The sequence below is a fragment of the Adelges cooleyi genome, unplaced genomic scaffold (genome assembly GCF_023614345.1).
Source record: "Adelges cooleyi isolate 19-005CV unplaced genomic scaffold, UGA_ACOO_1.1 ACOO_flye_CR_arks_rails_tigmint_CR_PRNA_23, whole genome shotgun sequence".
NCBI lineage: Eukaryota > Metazoa > Arthropoda > Insecta > Hemiptera > Adelgidae > Adelges > Adelges cooleyi.
In genome coordinates, this window is record NW_026095893.1 from 2,280,212 (window position 1) to 2,303,562 (window position 23,351).

A 23,351-nucleotide genomic window follows, 5' to 3' on the forward strand; every position below is an offset into this window, starting at 1 on the left:
AGTGACGCCTAAATATTGGGTTGTAAAAATCGACAGTTTCTACGACGAAGTCCAGGATAAACTTATTGTAAGTGCGCGTATATCAGATCAGATAATATAAAGTAACAACAATGATACTAATACAATGTATAATAAGTAAATATTCACATCTCAAGAAGTCAATTTATCGAAAGGCAAAGTTAATTAAGCCGTAACTCAAAACCTTTACCCACCAGATGGCAGCACAATACAAAAGTTTTTATTAAACCTTGTTTTTCTCTAATTAAGATTAATGTGACTTACACCACTATGGTGTTAACATTGAAAGGAAACTTATTGACTACAAGCGAGACGCAGCTATTATTTAACGTGATGTCCAATTTCAAGCAACGCTGGTTAATATTTTCAAAATTAATATTTCGAAATTGGATGTATCAACTATCGTTTTGTATGTTGCGCAATAGAAGTGTCCTCACTTTACAGACTTCCCTTCAGAACATTCGTTATTTATAAGACTAGTTTTATAGATTTCTTTTTTTTTTTAATACGAAAAAAACTTGAAGAAATCATCCTACCTTGAGTTTGTTTGTTATTTTAATGACGAACTGACCATTGAATTGTGTGGATAATTTCCGGAAGTATCCATCCAGGGATTCAAAATCATTACAAAGTCCTTCTGTCGCCGACTCGCATGTTTCCGCCGCTTTTTATATGAGTTCCGCGTCTTTGAAAGTACCGCGCTTTCTCGACCAGGGGGTTACGTATACGAAAGGAAGAACAATAATATGTAAAGGACAACAAAAAAAACATACACAGAAAGTTACACGGCACATGACGACAGGTTATGACACGACAGAACACGTACGAAACCCTCTGATCGAGATAACACGGTGCTTTTAAGGTCGAGGGACACATAAATAGCGGTAGAAAACCGTAGCGAGCCAGTCAGCATAGACACGACAGCGGACGGTGACACCGCTCCGAAGATGTACCTCTGCAATGAGTCCGACACTTGAAAACTATCCACCTAATATTTCAATTCATGAAAGGTTTGACACATTCAGACAAATTAATGTTTATTTCGTTCAAAAAGCAAATAAAAAAACAACATAGTAGTTAAAACAAAAATAATTAAAATATCGTCCTTCAACATTTTTGTATTTTCGGCTTATAATATAGTATGGTTTTTGAATATTGATATTGTAACAAAATGTAGAATTGTTATACCTATCGACAAAAGTTGTTACAAACCAAACGAAAATAAAAAAATACATTTTTAGTATTTATGTTTTATAAATATATTGATTGAAATATATATTACTTATTAGTACAATAACATTACACACATAATTAATAATTCGTTAAAAAATAATTTTGGACATTTTTCCGATTACCATCGAGAGATAACAACGTACCTACAAGCAATACCCTATTCAAATTTCCATTTGATTCGACATTCTTTTGTCAAATATAGTGTTTTAAGCCAAATACCGAATACATTACGATTTATTTGTTATATCAAGGGTTATTTATTTACAAGTTCGCAGCGAAGCGTTTGATAACTGATAAAATTATTTCTAAACGTTGCCCCTAAGCACGTATGTAGAAATCTTGTTTTTTTTTTATTAGACACATTAAAATAATATTTATCACGACAATTAGATCAACTAATAATAATTATAAACTAGGCACTTAAAACTAGGACGAAAACAACTAGAATAAGTCTTTAAATTAATAAGTTATAATAAAAAGATTTCAGAAAGGAAGAAATTAACAATAGACAAAATATGAAAGACGCCAGAGGAATATCCGGAAAAGAAAATGGAAAAATGAATATTATAACAACAATTTGAGAGAAATTGACGTTTATCAAAAATAACGAGTCATTCAATAAAAAAATGAGAGGTAGTACAAAGATAAAGACTATATAAGGACAATATGGGGAATTATTTAAAAATAAATCAAAAGAGTGACCTGGAAGGCTATTATGTTCATTCGGAGGCGAGAGAAGGAACAACCATTTTTCGGGAGATGCTATACTATGGATTAAGACGTTTTAATATATTTTACTGGTACTATTAAAAAATAAGGTACTCTGTTAGCCTAATTATTCCGGGGGTGTAATTTGAAACGAAATTTTGTTGTTAACGCTATTTTATGAGATTACTCCGGAACGATTTATATGAAACGGGTATACGTACGTATTTTGAGTACATTTTCAAACTTTTTTCAACGGGTACAATAATTTGCTTTCATACTTAAATGTGGAACGACGGGTACACAGACCTTAAAATTAATATAGCTAAGACTTATCCTCCCTACTTATCCCCCAAAAAATGCGTCAATCGTGTTTTAACTATTTATTAAGTTATTCCAACTATAAATGTGTTGTATCCCTATACTATCCGTAATAAATTGAAATTGATAAGTACAACTATGTATTTTTACATGCTTTTTTTTAGCTCGCTAACACGGACGTACGTACGTACTTATTTATTAATAAATGCAGCTGTATTACATATAAAGTGTAAAAAATATAATTATGTTATGTTGAACGTGTTAACTTTTAAAATAAAAAACAACCCATCTATCTATTATACAAGTCAATTAAAAATAATTCCCAAATTAGTTTATTAATAAGTTTATTTTTATCATCAAGTGTCATTATGTAAATCAATTACATAATTAATTAAAAAAAAAAAAAAATTGTTAAAGACTTCTTTCTAGACAGTTTAATTGTATATAATTGTAATATTTTTTAATTAGCCTTTATTAAAAAATCTATCGGCTCAACAATTACTTGATAAATAGTAAATACAATTACATGAACAATTAGATACTATGCAACGAAAATAAATATAACAATATCAATAATTTAGACGTAATTAAATAACAGAATTCTTAAGTTAAATAACAAAGCTTGGAGGTAATGATGGAAACGGAACGGGAGTTTAAATGAGTAGTTATATTAGGAGCGAGAGTAGAGCAATGGTGCCAAGTAAAATAGCTTGCCCCCGCACATATCGTTACTTCTAGAGTTCACAATAAATAACTTGATTTTTGATCAACCTTTACACAATAGGTAAAACATATTTTCCTAGTATTACACTAGCCCCGGGGTTCAACTGAGGAGGTAAAATATGATTAGCGAACTGGCCTGAAAACAATCCTGGGGTTAATACGGCTGGTACACTCTATTGGTAAAACAAAAATCTAACGTTTATCGATCCAAGCGCATTGTGCCATTGTAGTTCAAAAACGGCGACAGTGGTGCCCTCTAACGTACGGATTCCAATATGTTGAACACACTTCTGCTTCCGCCGCCGACGGTTATCAGGTTGTCTTCGCTGCAGTTGTGTTGTGCGTTTCGGCCGCCGTTGTCCTGTGTTGCCAATAGTATTACCAACGTTGTGCCTCCTAATATTCGGTTCGGCGTGCGGTTGAGTTTATAATAACGAATATGAACGATCAACGACATTAGGATTACAAGCTAAGTTTTCTACTGAAAATCTTCTAGGGACAGGGCACACCAGATTTGAACTGAGAGTCTCCTATTTCAGATTTCGGTAAGTACACAGCTGTCGTCAATTTTTAAACTCTCCCCAAATGGTACAAAACGTATTAGTCGGATGTCGGCGAAGAATGAAGACCGTTAGGTCTCCTCTCCAACCCCTTTATCCGCACGTGGTAATCGGGATAAATTAAAACTCTAGGGACTTAAACGTGTGTCTTATTTCGCGGTCAATCCTTCGAGTTAGCAGCGGTTCGGAATAACGCCGTTCTTGAACTCGGTAATTGGAATGGTCTAAAATGGCTAAATAGTCAAATGGGGCTTACCACGAATTCACTCTAGTCGGCGTTTTTAGCAAGTCCAAGGTTCAATGTAAACACATTTTTTTACCAATAGTGGTGACGATCCCCACTTTAACATAAAATGTATAGTTGATCAGTCAGAACGCATTAGCAATCAAATTATATTATAGGCTTTTGTTTGTTAACGCATTAAGATATTATACACGACATTAATAAATAATTAATCATTGTGTTATAGATTAATTCATTTCTAAACTATCCACCATTATAAATGACAATCAAGTCAGTATAATGATTTATTCAAAATATACATCATTATGGATGTAATTATAGCAACAATCTAAATAAGGATTCACTTGATTGTACCATTTTGATTTATCGTAGTATATTTCGTATTTTGTACGTATCATTTTACTGGTTTATCGTATGGCATTACATTATATTTAGTAGAGTTGTTTCACAATGAGAGTTTTACAATTGGGTTTGATACGTTAAACGTATGTTCTCGTGTTATGGTGAAGTTGGTGAAGCTATCATGACAAATTCTTGTCGAAAGTTTATCAGAAATCTCAGTTTTAATACTTCCTAGGGTTCTGTGTTTTATACTTATAATAATTATCAAATTTGGGTTCGTAGTGTTAAAGGTTAAAGAATGTAATAAAAAAATTACATTGGTTTGAAAAAAAAAAAAAACGCCAATCCATGAAATTTTAACAATATTATTCTTGCGATTTATTCCAGTCTTATAATTATTTGTTCACTGAAAGTGCGGCGTCTATTTAAACCAAATAACGGTTTTTATATTTTTATTTTATTGTAATATCTGTCGTTAAGATATCTACACATTTCGGCTGATGTTTGGTGAGCAATAGAAACTGTAAACCCTCTAACTTCTTTCCTACTCAACCCTATATACTACGCTGAATCTTTCGACCCTTCTTTTATTCCATCACATGTTCAGTTCGTATTCTTTTGTAATTCACAGCTGGCAATACCGGTATTGTATTTTTTTCTAGTAAACTCACTTCTTATTTTCTACTTTTTTGTTACTAATGCATTAAATTTAGTAATATCCCATCTTTACCAAATGTATGAATTATGTGCATACAATTTCGGTTAAATTTATTAATAACTCGCAATTGAAATATAATATTGATAAATTTTATTTTTTAGTAAAATACTTTAAATGATTGTGCTAATTGGTTGTCCATAATAGTTTATGATTAAAGTTAGGGGTCTAATCATATTTGAATTACCCTAGTTACTTAATATTCTGTAAATCGTGCAAAAGTATTTATGGAATTCAACTACATAACTTGAGAAATATAATTTGTCGACAACTGACAAGTATCAAAGTTAGATAAGAGCTGTACTTAAAACATTTTTATCAATTTTAAAATTACAAACTTTTCAAACGTCTTCTTAAATTTCTTATTTTTTTAAATTGTAATCAAGTTTGTCGAGTTCAACCAATACAAAATGAATGCACGAAGTTTGCGATAAACTTCCACTCTCATGTCGAATGCGATCTCGAAACTTTGCAGACAGAGAAATCCAGTTGCTTACCTAATATTAAATGTGAATAACGTCGTTACGGACAAATGTGGATTGGCGAAGTGCTCTCAAAAGATTATTAGCTATTACTTATTACGAAACGAGCGTTTCGATCGCTATAAATTAAACCGCTTAGTCGTATTCAAACTAATGTTACCGATTTGTTTCCAATAAGACATTTCATTGCGGTAATGCTGTGTTTTTTTGTAATAATTGACAATTATTTTGGGATTTTCGTGAACATCAATACTTGTAACGACCGTACACACTAATCGAGCATTTTCCTAAGTTGTCTCTATTCGATACAGTTTTCGAAGACGGTCCGTTTTACAATAGCCAAAGCACTCGACAGGATGTTTTTTTATGTTGTACCGTTATCGATCCGCGCGTGTATTTACTTTTGAACAGTTCAAGTCAACATGACGAACTCGCATAACGATAAGCGTCATTGGACTGAAGTTTTCGAGTGGACGGCATTGCTGGATATTATTAACCGACGCCCACGTTAATAATATCCATCTAGGCGTTCCAGGACCCTTCTGGGATCCGCTGCGTCCGCGTCCGCGGGTGTAGCACAGACTCGCGGTAACCAACAGCCATTTCTATTAATAACCAAGGCAAAAAAAAGATAATATTATGTACGACATCATCGTGGCGAAAAATACACACACATATTATAATGGGTATCTCGTATGGTTTTCTCGATGTCACAACGCCGCACACGACATTCGTGTTTTCATTGGCATACGTCACCGTCGATGTCGACGACCCCCCGAGTACACACTATTTTTAAATACCGTCTTATTCGGCACGCATTATACAGGGTTTACCGTGACCATATTATTATGTACCGTGCTGTACGCCACCCAATCGTATATTAATTGTAATAAATCGTCCTGAACGGCGGGTACGGCGGTCTGGTGCCCGGAGCGTCGTGGTGATGCCACATGTGTGCAAGCAAAAACGTCACTTTTCTTCGTGTAACCCGAGAAAATGTTCAGAGCTGGCACCAGGTGTACGCGAGACCATATGAAGTACCTATACTGAAATATTATTAAGGACTACCGGGGTGAAACCGGTTTAGCCGAAAGTCCCTCCTCGTGTACCTAGTTATAATAATCGAGACACGTAGTACCTATACTTATAGTAGTAAATATACCAGGTGACGTTTTTTTTTTTTGTTCGACAGCCATCGTGCGCGTGTCAACATTTTGTCTTCCGGCCATATTTAGTTGAAGTCCGTACAGTGATTCGGGCATTGTATTACTAAGGTTTATTATAGTGAGAAAAACCCGACGAAGGGCACGCGTTCTTACTCCTTTTCGTCGTTAGTGGTTTCGTAATTCTATAAAAAAAAAAACACTAATCACTATATTTATTTATGAGATGTTATAACAAAAAATTAACGACTTGTTATTTTATTTACATACTATATAGTTATATTGTCATCGGTATTGTAATATATAATCAACGTATTGTAAAGGCTTTTTATATCACGAGCAACAATTATGTAGACCGGTCACGCCCAAGTCTGTGAAAATAAAAAAATTATAATAATAATACCAAACCGTATTTAGAATGTTATTGGTTTAACGAAAATAGTTTCAGTAAAGAAAGTCTAGGTGTATTCGGTAGTATGAAGTGTCATATTACACGTTCAATATTACGAAAATCAACTTGGTCTTAAGTATATATAGTTGTAGGTCATTGGGTCATTGTTTTTTCTAACGCAGTATTTAGTTAGTCGTTACCGTTTTGTACAAAGTCAAATAAACTTAGATATTTTAAAAATGATTGTTTAAGTACAACAAACAATGAGCTTGTTAAATAATAACAAAATATTTGATTAGCTTATAAACATTTCGATATAATTTGCAGACCAATATTACTTATACTTTGTTGGAGACAGACATAAACCGATTGAAGGCTTAAAGAGTTCGCTTTAAATCTATTTTCCTAGTTTTACTATAATATATTATGTGAATTCACGTGTATAACACAACCTACATAAACGTGATTTAATAATGTTACACTTTCAGCCTGTTATCCAATCCAAATTGATTTAATGTATATAATATGATTCATGTTTCAATACCGGAACGTATAGACGAGAATATTATGCTCGTTTTAATTAATAGACGCTTCGGTATGATTTTATCTAATCAATTAAAACTGCGTACATAGAATTTATGGTCTCTTATAATCTGTGTTATTTATGTTTATTTGTCAACACGACTTTTGTACCCAAAAATTAAAAATAATTCGTTTTACCTTTTATATTTTATGGGTATTAATTGAGATTCGGGTTCGTGAAGATTTGAACGTGTGAAAAATAAATTGTTTCAACGTTAAACGTATAGTTTCTAATAATATTGCTCTTGGAGTAAATTTACTTAGAAGTTTTAGAGGCAGCACTTTATTATCTTGTGATCGAATTTAAGGCCCTAGACACCAAATCTGTATTCTTATTAGAAGATTTGAGAGTCGTGAAATTAGATTATCGCGTATCGCCATCGCGGGCAAAATATGTCTCTCGGGGAGAAAAAAAATAGAACGTGTTTACCTTTAGCTTAGCCTTCGACCGATGTTGATGTATTATATTTCAAACCATTGTTTTAATTAAACTTCTTGCATTTATAAAAACGACCACGTTCTTTAGTCACAGGGAAACAATGACGTGTAAATTTATAAAAATTATCATACAATCTTTTTAAAAAAAACACATTATGCGGTCGAATTCACAATGCGTAATAAGAAAATAGTCTATTGTCTGCTAAATTGTCTATTATTATTGTATTAAAAGTATAAGCCTTAATGTTTCGGTGCTCAGTCAATCGTTAAGCAGTAGCGTGGCTCTTTATTTAACACTATTAAAATTATTATTATATACATGCGTCTATATTGTCTCTGGGTGCGGGCATGTGTGTGTGTTTGTATTTATATTTTATATCTAAAATATTAAATCGATTTAGGCTTATGATAAAGACTTGTGCCTTTGTTTTTCTCGTCGATTCGGTCGTTTGTAAAAATATTGGAAATGCAATTATTCTCAAATCCTTTTTAGGTCGCCGAATCGCCAGAATTAATATGATTCGTTACTGTTGGCGCAATGACAAGTAAACTCGAGGGATAAACTTTTTTAAAGATTGAAAATAACAAAAAATAAATGACCGTAAATCGAAACAATTGTAATTAAAGTCTATTTGGATTCCCTCTGGACCGTGTGTTGTGTGCTTGTTATGAAGATCGTCGACTCACTTGAACAGGTTGGCTGTTCGTCACAGATTAATTTTCTACGCTTATTTACTCGAAAAACGTCAAAATATCATCTTAACTTGCGCGTGGGTGTGTAATGTCTGAAATAAACCGTTTCTGTTTAACGGCGCACACAATATATGAACTAATGAGCTTATTTAATAATATTACTTAAATGCAAGACTCTAACAAGATTTTATACGAATATGTTAAACGATGACGTGTGAAGCACCTTGATTATGACGATTAATGTAAACATTAAGTTTTCACGTTGCCTGAGGGTTAGTTTTGTGTATAATGATAGTATTATTGCACAAAAACATTGTACAGGATGATAAATGTATTTGTGGGGATTAGAACAACCCGACCGTTGTGTGCAAAGACCTAAGGATATTATTCATGCGTGTGTGTGTCATCCAAATAGTGTACGTTAATCACTTCAGCAATACAATCGTATAAATATATACTTTTTTTATTTCAAACATGTACTGGCGAAATAATAAAAATAAAACCTATGATCAAGTATATCATTAGTTAATAAGACCTGGTGATTGTATTTTTTAAAAATTTGTTTTTTGTATTTAACAACTGAATAGCGCTGTACGATAATACAATGTGTGTTAATTAAGAAATTCTCACGGCCGCGAACTGTCTTACATAAAAGACCGCATAATATCTAAGACAAACAATAATGTAGGTATTATTAGACGAATAACGACCGTGTTGATAATTCACGAATTCTATACAGCTACTCGATACTTAACTCTTTTCAATGGCGAAATATGCATAATTAGTTGGGTTTATCGTCAATGTCGATATACAAATTCAAAATAATAATTATAACCCATTTTTATAAAAAGTAAATATTATTGTATTTATTTAAATTTCAAAACCACTTAAATAGGATATTATGTTCACTCTTTTTTACGAACGGAATAAATTACGTGTTATTAAACATGATAATAGAATGAATGTGTTTTCTTATCAGTTATGGCGCTTAGGACCAATAATCAGTGCTGTTTGAGCTTAGTTGCTTTATTTGGAAACATGAGAACCACATACATCTTTAACCAATTTATTCCTGATTTTAATTTTATTTATTCCGCCCCAAATAAATTTTCGTATGTTTTTTATATTCTATATTCTAAATTATAACGATAATTTCAATTCATTAATTCAATACGTGTGATGCAAAAAGCGAAAAAGAACATCTTATTGGCATTTGCCAAAATTGAATTATTGTTAATTTCTGATTGGTTTTTAAGAAATTCAAGACCTGGTACATCTTTGTAGCCAAAAAAATGATCAAGTTATTGCACTTTGAAGTTTGCGATTTTGTTGGTCGAAAAGCAGTTTCCTTTTCCGGAGATCAGTTTCTTTAATTCAGGCTATGATTCGATTCAATGCGATGTTTTGATCTATATGCTAATCATAGTGACTCCAAGGTAAAATTTTTTGATAAGAAATAATTATATTCGACCTTAATCGATGTTTTGGCATTTTTCTCGAAATCAACTTTGCCGACAAGAGTTCTATTTTCGCTTTCCGCAACACATGTATTGACTTTATAGCTTGTATTGACTACGGCTTGATGACAGCATTCTTTTCTTAGTTTTTGATTTTCGGCAAGTTAGTAACGGTAATTAAATTAATTGTGCTCTCGATTAAAATAAAGAAGCGATTGATTTATCGTTCCTTAGGAAAAATGTGGGCGTTATTTGGTCATTAAAAAAATATTCGGTGTATTCTTCAGTATTTTCACTTACGTCATCTCCGGGGCTTTGTGTTTCCTATGACTCATTTGTTGGTGTCGAAATCGTTCACTCGCTCTCTCTATTAGCACACACCCCCATATTGTTAACTGAGGGTGGATAAATAGATGCGGTTAGAAGGTCAAACGTACCGTGTTTGGAATTAATTTCCATTAAGATTAACACTGTAAAAAGGGGTCATTGTCAATTCGGATTTGTGATAACACCGTTAACACTGCGCGTTCGACGGATATGTCCAATTAAAATGCGTTACGACGTTTTAAATGAAGTCTGAAGACAGTGTAGTACCTACTATTTGATTGACTTTTACTTAAATGATAAATAAAAGCTTTTTGATTAAGTCGTGTGACATATTTGTTTATCAGTTGGGTCGTTTATTGTAAAAGTGATGTAATTCCAAATTTATAACATATACATATTTTTGCTTAATAGAGTCACATTTAGTCATATCTTTCATGATTTCAAAATTCAATTACAGGAAGATAAGTCACTTTTACAATGAACGGCAGATTATCATACACATTAATGATACATTGAAGAAACGTTCATAAACATTATTATTGTTATTTGTTATGTTCATATTATTGTACGAATAAATAATATTATTATGGCAACTAGCAAACAAAATAAGACACGATTACAATAATGATAAAATAACAATGTATTATGTATAAACTAAAAACCTAACGCTTTCAAAAATTGGTAGTTCATTATAATAATGTTCATAACACATGATACGATGATTACGATCATATTACCTACATTGTGTAAGCGTCATCTGCCAATACTAATTTCCTGTGGCAGTCAAATTTATCTGGTTTCCGGTATACATTGTTATATTTTTTAGTCCTTGTAAACTGTTATTTTATATGAATAAAATATATAAATGTATTTATTTTTATCTCAAATTATGTGTATCCTTCTATCCTATAAATTCAAATCCAATAAATAAAAACAATCATTTTCTAAACGTTATACGAAGAAAAAAATAGTAGTTATATTAAAATTAGTATAAATTTAAACTATGATGTGTTATACGAATACTTAAAAAAATGTATTTCTAGTAAAATATTACGTTTATAACAATATTTTACGTATTATTATAAAATATTTAACCTAGTGTCTTTTATGCTACCGACCTGCCCGACCATTTTTGTGGTGCACTTAAGAAAGCTGAATAAAAACGATAAAAAGTAATATATTCCATGGAAATAAAACATTTGTTTTTTAATGTGTTTGGGGTTGCAGCCAGTTATCTATTTTATTATTGTTTTTTTTTTTTAACTGGATTAGTCATTGTGTTATTTATTATACCTTAACCATAGGGCATAGATACAAGCAGATGGTTAATTTATTCCAACTGCAGCGGCTCAACGTGAATTGAATCCGATTGTTATTTTAATAATATCGTAATTGATTTTCACTGCGTTGTAATTCGTTTTTAATTTATTAATTAAAAACTTTAAACCACATACCTACTTTTTTTATTTAAAAACATCATTTGCGGGACTGGTGTAGAGCTATGGTCATGCAGCTGGCTACGACTCGTACTGTCATCAGTTCGATCCTCGGCACAGCGCAAACATTTCTCAAGGTATTCTGAGACTACAAGTGCCGTCGTCAGATAACACTAGGAATGACGTCCTCACACATGTCATCTAACTTAAAGGGATTGAAAGCGGGTAGTTTTTAATGGGTTTAATATACTATGCAATATTTAAGAAAAAAGTGGTTTTATTCAATTTCGACATTGTCAATTTATTTTCGGGATAATTTGTATAAGCTTCGGGGTACAGTAATTAACGTATGCAATTATTTCTACGAGTAAAAGCCATTTTGTTCTTATAAGAACCCAATTAGATCTAAAGCTTAGTAAAATTACGCCTACTTAAAATTATCGGATTTTAGTTCTGTAAAAAAATTTAAGCTCATGGACCATTTTCCCAGGTTATTGTTGAAGTCGATTTTTGTATAACTTGCTCGTTTACTTTAAAAAAAACCAATAATGGAATTACTAAAAATTTGAGAAATTCAATTGGGATTTAAAAAACATTTAAATTAAAATATCAAAAATCGATTCCCACAATAAACTAGAAAAGACTCAAATATTAATATTAACTCAAATATTTTTACAGACTTGAAATCGGTCCATCCTAAGTTGGCGTAATTTTGTGAGGCTTCTGGTCTAAAATGTCCAAAAACCTCATCGCTTTTAATCCTCTTAACGGAAATTGGTAGTAAACTACTACCAACACACAGTAAAATCTATTGCTAAAGATCATAGGGTTTTAGCAACAAACTAGCCTTCAAAAACAAAGGAAAACAACTTAACAAACGTTTTAGTATCTTCTAAACATTTTCTAAACAGAAATGTTTGATATTATGTTGGAATTATAATTTTAAAAATACCTCTAGTCTTATTTTGGAATAACAACGTATTTTTTTTTAATGATGCACGTTGGTTGAGGGATAAATACAAGTATTATATTTTAAGTTCTTTTAAAATGTTTTTGTTAAATACAGAGTAATCCGTTTATGTAAGACACTCATTTACTCTAAAAATATTTATAATTTCGTAGATTTTTTTTTTTTAGTAAATTTAGATAATGTTATTTTACAGTATTAAACAATATTTTAACTTATATCTTTTTGGTAAATTTTATAGTTATATAACCTTTAAAACCTAATGGCAACGCATATACTTGATAACTTTTTAACTTAATTATAATTTACAGAAAATGTTGACTGGTCGATAACCAGATTTAAATAATTACTTTTAAACGTATTAAAGCTTAAAATAGAGAATATAATTAATCTATATTTGTTTTAAAAAATTCGGAGCAAACGCTCTTCTCTTCTCTTCTCAAACGACCCCTTCTCCGGCAAAACAACGGAATTATACGAGGAAGATACAAACGTTTAACAAACTAATTGTGTTATGTTAGACGATTTAATATTTACATTAATCTTCTTGAAAACCCATTCATCCGTTCTCGGAGGATGCAAAAATAATTATTTTATAGGCATAGGATCGATAACCGTCATTTATAGCCCCTTTCCAGACGACAGCGTGTACACATTATTAATGCCTCTTTTGGTAGTAACACATGAAAATTATTAGACACTTTTTTTTCTGTGCGTACACCGCTGTGATCCCGTACCAGAAGTCCCAAACGGAGCGAGTGCCCGCGGGTGGATTTGGAGGGGCAAAGACCCTTCACACACAAATATTGGTCCGAGTTTACTTGCTTCTCTCGTGGGGATTGTACAAAATCCCACTGCGTATCAATTTTATGGCTGAACATTAGCCACGGACGCAAATAAAAGACTTATACATAATAATATTTTAATAAGATCAATTATCATGTATTATATTATAACATACCCAATGATTAACTTCATTGAAGACATGCGGTTATGTAGTTTTGCTCATTAACATTTTAATTTTACAAGCCCGGAATTGTTCAATCAGCATTACATCGCTAGGTAAGTTGCCTCTGCCAAATGACCTCATGCCCATTGTACTTAAAACCACAACGACGAACAACTGTGCCTACAGTTAAAATAGATATAGAATTAGTGAATTCGTCAGGAAACATCCTCTTTATTTTTAGATGAACCTAAATGGACCACTTATTCTTTAATCCATACTTCAATAAGTACACATCTTTGAGGGCTTTACTCTTGATCATCAGGACGCTGTTATAAACAAAGCGTGACGTGCAACGTTGAGTGCCTAAGCATTTGGACGTTTACAATTATATAGATCGGGTTCTCTTTTTTTCTTTCTTGTTAATATATTTTTCATTACACCCATTGTGTTGCGCCGATCGTGTTGTTTCCAAAGTGTCATCGTACCGTCTTGAAAGCTGTAGAGGACCGTGAATAATTGAAGCAGTCAAATACTTTGTAGGCGGCGGAGTCGAGTGCGAAGGTAGGCGGTGGCGGTAAGTTGCGGAAGGGGGGAGAGGTATATATCGGCAAGCTGTCTGGACACCCTCCGCGGTTACCATGGTAACCCGCGCCCATAGCCGGCAGTACCGGCAACGCACCCGCACGTGTACGGCTACCGGCTGCGACGCGCTAGCTGTATAATATGCCACCGTGGAAAAATCGAAATCCGTTTGTTGTCGTTGCACTTTATTCGGTTTTTTTTATTCGATCTCCGAAAGTTCACCAGCTCGAGGCATAATACTTCACCACTACGCATTCGCGCACCTGTGAAAGGCGCTAGTAATATCGATCTCGTGAAGACGCATATGTTTTTTAACTAAACAAATGCCTCCGACAAATCGATGAACGCAATTAAACGGTAGGGCGAAAGTCGACTGGGGAAAGTTACACGGAGGGCGTATAAGTTTGCCACTACCCTTGGTCACGGGAACGTCCCCGGCGTCGCACGGAGAATGTTAAAAAAGGGCTATCTATCGCGCGGGAGTTTAGGAATTTCGGTGGACCGCGACCGACTGATTTGTTAGTATTGCTCGCGTCCCTGCATTGCGATGGTCAATGGGGGAGGTTTTATTTAAATTCGGACGAGTGTATAATAAACGCCTAAACTGGAATTTAACTCTGAAATACTACGTTAACGACGGTAAATGTTAAAAACGTATGCTACGATATGGAACTACGAGTTAAAAAAACTCCACGGTTACAATATGAGTACCTTATTTGTTCAGTGTTCTGCACTGTAATAGGAACAAATAAGTTTGTACACTGAACACTTCAATGATAACGATTTTCCGAGGTATATTTGTAATTGTTTAGCTAAAATAGTACTCTAAAGTAATATTTTGGCGCGAGAATGGTATTAAAAAAATAAACCGCGACACATATCAAATGGTAACCATCCAATTACAATGGATCGTTATAATAATGACAATTCTGAAAATCAATAAATGTGACAACTAGTATAAATAATGCTTTGCCATTTTTACAAGTAACTGCAGTCATAAAACAAAAAATACTAGTAAAATAATGTCACGAAAAGCGTAACCGATTGTTAACTACTGATTTGCTTGTAAGTTCAGTCTTATAATAGCTGGTGCAAAGACCGGAAGATAACAATTTTGTTTTTTATAATAACCTGAAAAATATAATAATATAGAAAAAAGGTTAACTTAAAGAATGACTTACTGCTTAGGGTCGTACATTTAAAGTAGGTAAAACTAAAAAAGTTGTTAGTTTGCGTTTTAGTGTGGCGTTGTAAGTAAAAATGTATTTTAATTTAAAAGTGTATAGCGTTAGCTGATATTATACATCGTCAGTTTAATATTCTTAACTCGAACAACGGAATACCTATGCATCTGTATTTTGTTTTAATATTTTGGATGTCTTCATTGAACAATACTACTATAGATGGTAGTACAACGGTTTAATATGTATGTGTTGGGTGTGTTGTAAAATATCATTTAAAATTAATGTTTACAAACAAATTTTATTAACAGTAATTTTATTACAGTATCACATAGTATAAACAGTACCGTCTAGTCTCGTGAATGTTGACACTGAAATTCTAAAGTAGTTTTAAAAATGATCTAAATCAGATTTAAACAAAAAATTGAAGTATTGGTATATATTTTATATAAATAAAAACTTAACAAACGTTAAGATGTCCAATAAAACATAACAATAGTACCAGCTTTTAATCCATTACAATAATAATACTCTCACTGTATTCATCATGACCATTACCATATTATAGCTTAACGGGCCTTGAAAGCCTAACGCTTCCACCATGAGATGACTTCTCGCTGTATTATAATATAAAAATCCTGCCTTAAAGAGTGTTGGGTTCAAAAAAACAGTATAGCTTTGCATAAGTGAAATACTCTATATGTATATAATTACAGACTAAAGCTAATGAAAATTACTTCGAGCAAAACACGGTAGATTATATAAAGTTATACAAACTACAATTTTACAAAAATTAAACTCGGGAGGGTACTAAATTTCCGAATGTTTCGTGTAGTAGGTAAAATTGTTGTAAAAAGAGACTTGTTGAAGCACAATATTATATGAATAATTCTTGAAACGTATTAAAAGTTTTGTTTCATTATATAATTTTTAAAAGATATAAAGGTATAAAAATACTAAAATTAGATATTCAATTTTCTCGATGTTGAGTCGCATCGGTCAAACTACAGTGTAGTGTTACATACTTCCGTGAAAACTATAACGCTATAAAAATTATTTAGAAATATTAAATAAAAAATAATAATATTTTATTAGTTTTATTAATTTGTTCCCAACATTTTCGCTGTATACTATAATATATATGATGTATCTATTATAGATTATAGGGACCCTATCGGATCTAAAATACTTGCACGTCGAATGACAAATTAGTTTGTAATAATATTATATTTTTCGTACGGCAATATTATTATTATATTGTGGTTGAAGTCGTCGTTGTCGGTGCGTCTTCATATAAAATACCTGATATCTATATATTCAATAATGCGGCATAAGGTTTACGAATTGCCAAACGATCGCTCAGTCTCTGGAAATTTATGCTTATGACTAATAAAATAAATTATTTAACTATAAACAAATTATTATGCCGGTCATTGCCGTCCACACGAGACGGCGTACGTTCAAATGAAAAACCACATCAAAGACACATTTATACGTTACGCACTTACCGTAAGAAGGAGTAGACAATGAATGTGTTAACATTTTCATGGTTTGAATTTACTATTAGCTTGTTTATTTTCGACACTAATGACAACATGGATAAATCCGAAAAGGAACAAACTAGGAGTAGACAATTTTTAGTTGTATATTTGATTGTATATTCGTATGACATATACGTGATACGCGTACTAATCCAGATTTACATATTCCAGCGTTATAATTTATAGGTGAAAAGTGTAGTGTTATTTAAATAACAGCACGCCGACGACACTTCATATGACGAACGACTAAAGTAATTAACACAACACATGGAAGCTAAAAATTAAGACTAAAACTCTCTTTCACAGGGTTAGAGAGCACAGAAGTGGATTTATGTTATTTGAATTAAGGGGAAAGGGATTTTCCCTTTCCCTTAAGCCTAAAGCCGTTTTTTCCAGCATTTTTTTTTATGGAAAAATGGTAAGATTTATTAAAATGAAATAAATTACATCATGAAATTGACCATTCAAAATATATAACAAATTTCATGTCGAAAAAATAAAAAATGGCAGCGTTACTAAAAAAAATTCCAATATTTTTCTGTTAAAACACGTTCATACGCTTTGCGTGAACCTAAATTTTAAAAAAACAATAAAAATTCAGGATCATTTTTAATGAAAAATACCTTTTAATGTATAAAAAATTTCTAAAAACAGTATTTATTACTAATTAAGTAATAATAATTAATAAACTTTTAGCTTTAATCAAAGGCCAGTAAGTTAAGGAAAAAAATGGAAACCACATGCCAATCGGATTAAAATTCATTGAGCTACATTGCACGGCGTGCGAAATATTTATTTTTTGAGAAAAACGCGTTTAAAGTAGCCAATTTTCCACACCTCCCGGATTTGAAATTTTTTTTTCCAAATTTTATTATTTTGTTCGACAAATAATGTAGTTCTAGTGTCAAAATATTAAATCTCTTCTATAATGCTGCCACTTATTGTCAAAATATCAAAACAACAAGTATATTTGGTCAATTGATTGAAATGTGATAAGCGTTTACGCGAGCGGTCGTATAATATACCTAACTGCCCGTGGCACAGTTTGGAACGCGCCACTATAGTGCGCCTATATGGCTATATAGATACACTATAAGTATATTTAGAGTTTAAATATCAATTTGAAAATTTAAAAGAACATTCTGCAGATGATAAACTAATTTTCTAAGCAGTAAAAACAAATGTGAAAACATTATAGTAAAATCAAAATAAGTAATGTTGTTCCAGAACAAACATTATACAGATATAATCATGAAATGTATAATACTTACTTTAATGCTTACTTGTAGTGTACTTTTGATATTATTTAAATTTTATTTATCATGTATTTTATTTTCAAGTTACTAATTATAATTAACAATTGAAAATACATATCACACACAAAATAAATAAAATCATTGTTTTTTTTTTAAAAAGCCTGAGTCCAAAGAGTAACAGTTATAATGTTGTAGTGACCTCGTTTATTTATTGAAAACCATAACATGTGTTTAACATGACAAGTTCGTTTAGTGTGCCGGTATAATGATATTAATAATAATATGATACCACAAAACCGTTATCAGATTAACGTGTTTACATTTTTTAATAATTTATCTATCAGCGAATTGTCCGTTGGCGTTTTTAATTTTATGTAGTGCTGTCATTTTTCGTTTGTAGGGCATTGAAACGGAACACGACAAATTCTGTCTTGTTATTAGTTCTTATTAGTATAAAACTATAAAGGGATGGGCTATAATTTCACATTTTCAACGCGTCCAATAATTCCGTACTCGTACGTTTTCTTTACTAAACTTATTTACATGCACTGTATTTGAGCTTAAACACGTTTTCCAATTTTGTAAACGAAAAAAACCCCATAAACGTTTTGAACGTGCGGCGTGGAAACTGGAAAGAAACACTCGAGTATATATGACGGCACGTACGTTACGATATCAGGTGTGAAATGTATACGCGCGCCCAAAGTCGTGAGTGGTTTAAACAATTTTAAAAAGTACAAAGGCAACCCATGAAAATAAAAAATAAAATAATTGGAAACTGCTCCATGTATAATAAATACGGCGCGGATACACGCGTTTCAATTTGTTGCCGCCCGCGAGGCGTTGAAAACATAATGCAAAAAAAACGAAGGCGATAAAAAAACTTTTCAAATAGAAAACCGATTTGGACCAGAGCCGAGTGTGCCGCCTTTGGGATTTATTGTGTCATAAATTCGGTTCGGCGAAACAACGCGTGTGCATTATATGCGTGAGCTTGCACGTGGCGGCCAATAGCTTGGGCGTTTTCAATGTCGAAGGGGAAAACGACCGAGACGGGGCCCAAAACGGACGTGCACTCAAGTCCCCGGCATGCGCTGCTGTGCGTCTTCCGCGGGGGCGACCGGCCAAAAAAAACCGTGTTCCTGTGGGAGTCGCTGATGAACCGTAGGTATAAGACGTTTACGAGGGGAAGACGATACGTGAACTGTACCGAAGCAGAGAGTCGAGGTGAGGTAATATAATCCGGGGACGACGATAAAACCGAAAGCGGAAATTTATCGTCGATCCCGCAGCGTTACGGCAAAGAGCTGCAGCGAAGACGGCGCGGGTGATTCTTTGTCCCGCAAGGAGTTCAGTGCTCCGTCGTCGTAAATCGGCCAAAGTCCCTTCGTTATATTATTATTATCACGCATAATGCGTACTTAACGTGTGTATAACCCGGAAAACCGTCTCCAGGTCGTCGTCTGTCTTACCCTCGGCAAGGACTCGGTCTCCGGGCACCCCAACTCGAATACTTTTGCAACCCGGGGGATACGAATACGAGAGGAAAAATACGCTACATCAGCCCGCGTGTGTATAACAAAACGTCGGAAATCAATATTATATACGAGTTTTCCGCGGTGCACGTTCTGTGCCGGTGCTACCAGTGGTCAAATTATTTCTGCACACCGGCTAACTTCTTGACGTTATTGGCATTGCGCTCTATTGTTTTTCGAATACCGCACGTCCGACTGTGCGGACAACGAAATGCCATTTGTTCAACAACATGACCGAAAAGTCGCTTTGGAAATGTACGGTTTCCGCAATCGATGCTGTGTACGGAGTGTAATAGCGCATTTTTTGAAAAACACATTGGAATTTAAGTGTCGCACAATACGTTTAACGTTTACAATAGTTTACTTTTGAAGTTTTTAACTAAAAGTATTGGTCGATGATGGCTGCGATGTCTTGGTGAAAACATTATTTGCAATTGCTTTTTTCAACACTTAAAACTTATTTTTATTATCAATATAGGTCGACCCCAAATACGTATGAGACAAAGAATTATGTTTTATTATTGTTAATATTTCTGTTTGAAGCAAATATTAAATAATACATATCTCGCTCTGTACGTTAAACTCTCATTTTAATTTGTTGTATTAGTTTTAAAATAAGATTGGAATTTGAGCGTCTAATAGTTTGTAAGTCGAACGTTTTAAAACAACAATAATATTTTAAATGTATGATGAAGAACGCTTCGATACAGAACTTCTACGTACACTTCTATTATTATATAGTTAGTTAGTTTAAAAACAAACCTATTAATATCTTTTTAATTTCTGTTGAAAATTACCGTCAAATTGTGGTTATTAAATACAATTGACAGTTCAGTCTTGAGTCTGTGACTCAAGTCCTTTACCTTCCTATAATTGTTGGATCGTTAAATTAGTAATTAAATATCAACATTTTATGACTTCAGCACAAAAAAACGGATATTAACGACTTGAGTTTTCATGCAAATAACCACACATTAGATCTATAAACAGTAAAGCTCATCTATCAGCTGACGTATTACAATAGTTTTATCTAATTGATGTTAAGCAATAAGTCCACGTCACCAGTATAATAATTATACTAGCATTCGTTTAATGATCAGTTCTTTATTGAATTTAGTCCCGATTTGAAAGGTATGTTGTTTTATAAATGTCAGCCGTGGTCCAATATGGGAACGGACCCAGAAACTAGATAGATTATACCTTTAGTCTTGAGTTCCTAAACGTAGTGGGGTCATTCTTACACGTTTATTTGTCCTATTATTTAATAAGAACGTATTTGCTGAACGTTTATTTGGAATAATTTTAACTTGTTAATATTGAAATTTATAAAACATCTTGCTTTTAATAATAGACTCAGTGACTCTTTTATATAGTTGCAAACTACCTTGTTTACTGTACCTGCTTCTGCAATCTATACCATCGTCACTGTAAAAAAAAGCGCATTATACAAAAGCTGTCATTCCTCTTTTTTTTAAAATAGAAAATATTTAATCAGATAAATTAAAACTTAATAACTAAATAAAACTTATCCTGTAAATTTGAATTCCATTTATCGCGTTATACATACTTTTCTATAAAACGCATGCTTAAGAAGAGCTTTTAAAAACTTAAGCGATTTCTTTGCATTTTTAATTAATCGTGTGTGTTATCAATAACTTGTATTTCAATGCGCGGGCTAGTATTATGTTATTACTTATTGGTTATTATATTCAAAATCACATATGTTTTTTGAAAGTCGCGTAACCGCCCGAAAATTTAATGTTATTAGGTACTGCCGAGTATTTTTTTTAAATTTTTGTTAGCGTACAAATAATTATTGTTCTAACATGTTATATTATAAAAACATGCATTCATATATTATATGCTTTACATATTTTTATTATGTTATTTAAAAGATAAGTACAGAATATTACAACATGCAAATTGGTTTATCGGTATAGTTATACATACAACTGTTACGACTACTTTTAATTCATGGAATTACTTATCAACGAAAATTGTTGTCGCTATTCCGCCTATTTATCATTATAGCATACATAACGTGCCATTACTTAAATTATACGTTTAACATGCTCGTTGTGATGATTACAAACGTGTGTTTATTATTAATTATTACTTAAATTTTAAACCAAACCCCAGCTTATGTGTATACTTTATTTAATTTTACAATAATTACAAACTTTAAAACAAAAAAAGTCCATATTTAAACAAATATGGAAAACCAACGCGCAAGGCAAATGATTACATTGCATCTAAAGTTTTAGTCCAGAGATAAAAAGTTGGCTTTTGGTGAAATCGTCGCTGATGACTTTAACTTTGATAATGTTTAAAGTTTCTTATCCGCCTTAAATGATCTTAATGCCGTTGGACTTTCAATTCGCCGATGATTAACAACTTTTTGATGGATATATTATTTTGCATCTTCGATTTACATTTTTTAAACATTAATTACCTACATTTAAGATATATTTTTTCTCATATAAAATGTATAAAGCAATTACAGTGATTATTTTTGCGAGTATTACACGACATTATTATTATTATTCGATGACTAATGTAGAATATTCTAGTTATCGTAAAAACATGAAAAGAATATTATAATTTATAAAAAAGATAATAGTAATGACAATACGTTAATAATAATTATACTTTAATATAATGGTAATGTTTTCTAACCTTACAAGCTAAATATTTTTAGTTAATACTAAGTATAAATATAATAATAATAAAATTAGCACCTTTTTTCGAAACATTTTTTTTAATAATAAATTTATTTGCCTATTTTGATGTCTAACAATAATACATAACACCTTAGATACCATAAATCCAATTTTTATTCCAAAAACTACCCTTAAAAATGCTCAATAAACAGTTAGGTGCTAAAAAATGAAAACATTTAATTAATGCTAAACACTAAATTTACATACCTAGTAAAATATTAAAATATACAATTAAACCGAATAGTTAATGTTATTAGCAATATTCAATATTTTTATGAAGACATGTTCGTATTTTAAAATCTGTTGCTGATATTAACAACAAATACAATTTATACAGCTGCGTTATCATTTCAACAATGCGTTAAAAAACCTTGAACCGAAACACAAAATAAGTTCTATGATGAAAACGACGAATTCACGTGCGGTATAAATTAATATGTTGTTTAAACATAATCTTCAATTGTGAAGTATTCCATCTCAACAAACAATACACGCACCGCTGGGTTTGTCGGTTGCGTGATAATCTAAATTGCTTCGCTTTTCGGTATCAAAACGGTCGTTTTACACTTGCGGTGCGTCAAAATTGAACTCGCGCATCTCTTTATCTAATATCGATAGCGGCTTTGTGCGACTACCAAACAGCGTCTTAGATGGTAGTAGATTGTCGCGGGGACTCTGCGGGTAAGAGCAGCGCATTTACATTAATACCTGAATGCACATATGGGTCTCTGCGGTTACGAACGACATTACAATGACAATGTAATCGGACGGTTATATTTTTCTTTTACTT

At 32.4% G+C, this 23,351-nt stretch overlaps 1 protein-coding gene across 1 annotated transcript in view; it reads left to right on the top strand.

The window, feature by feature from the left end:
* Positions 1-3,342: 3,342 nt before the first annotated feature.
* The window catches only part of LOC126835998 (uncharacterized), a 37,964-nt gene continuing 17,955 nt past the window's right edge, over positions 3,343-23,351 (top strand). Inside the window, exon 1 of the mRNA XM_050568929.1 lies at positions 3,343-3,545. The gene's annotated coding sequence lies outside the window, so the exon portion shown is untranslated. The remainder of the gene's footprint in view (positions 3,546-23,351) is intronic.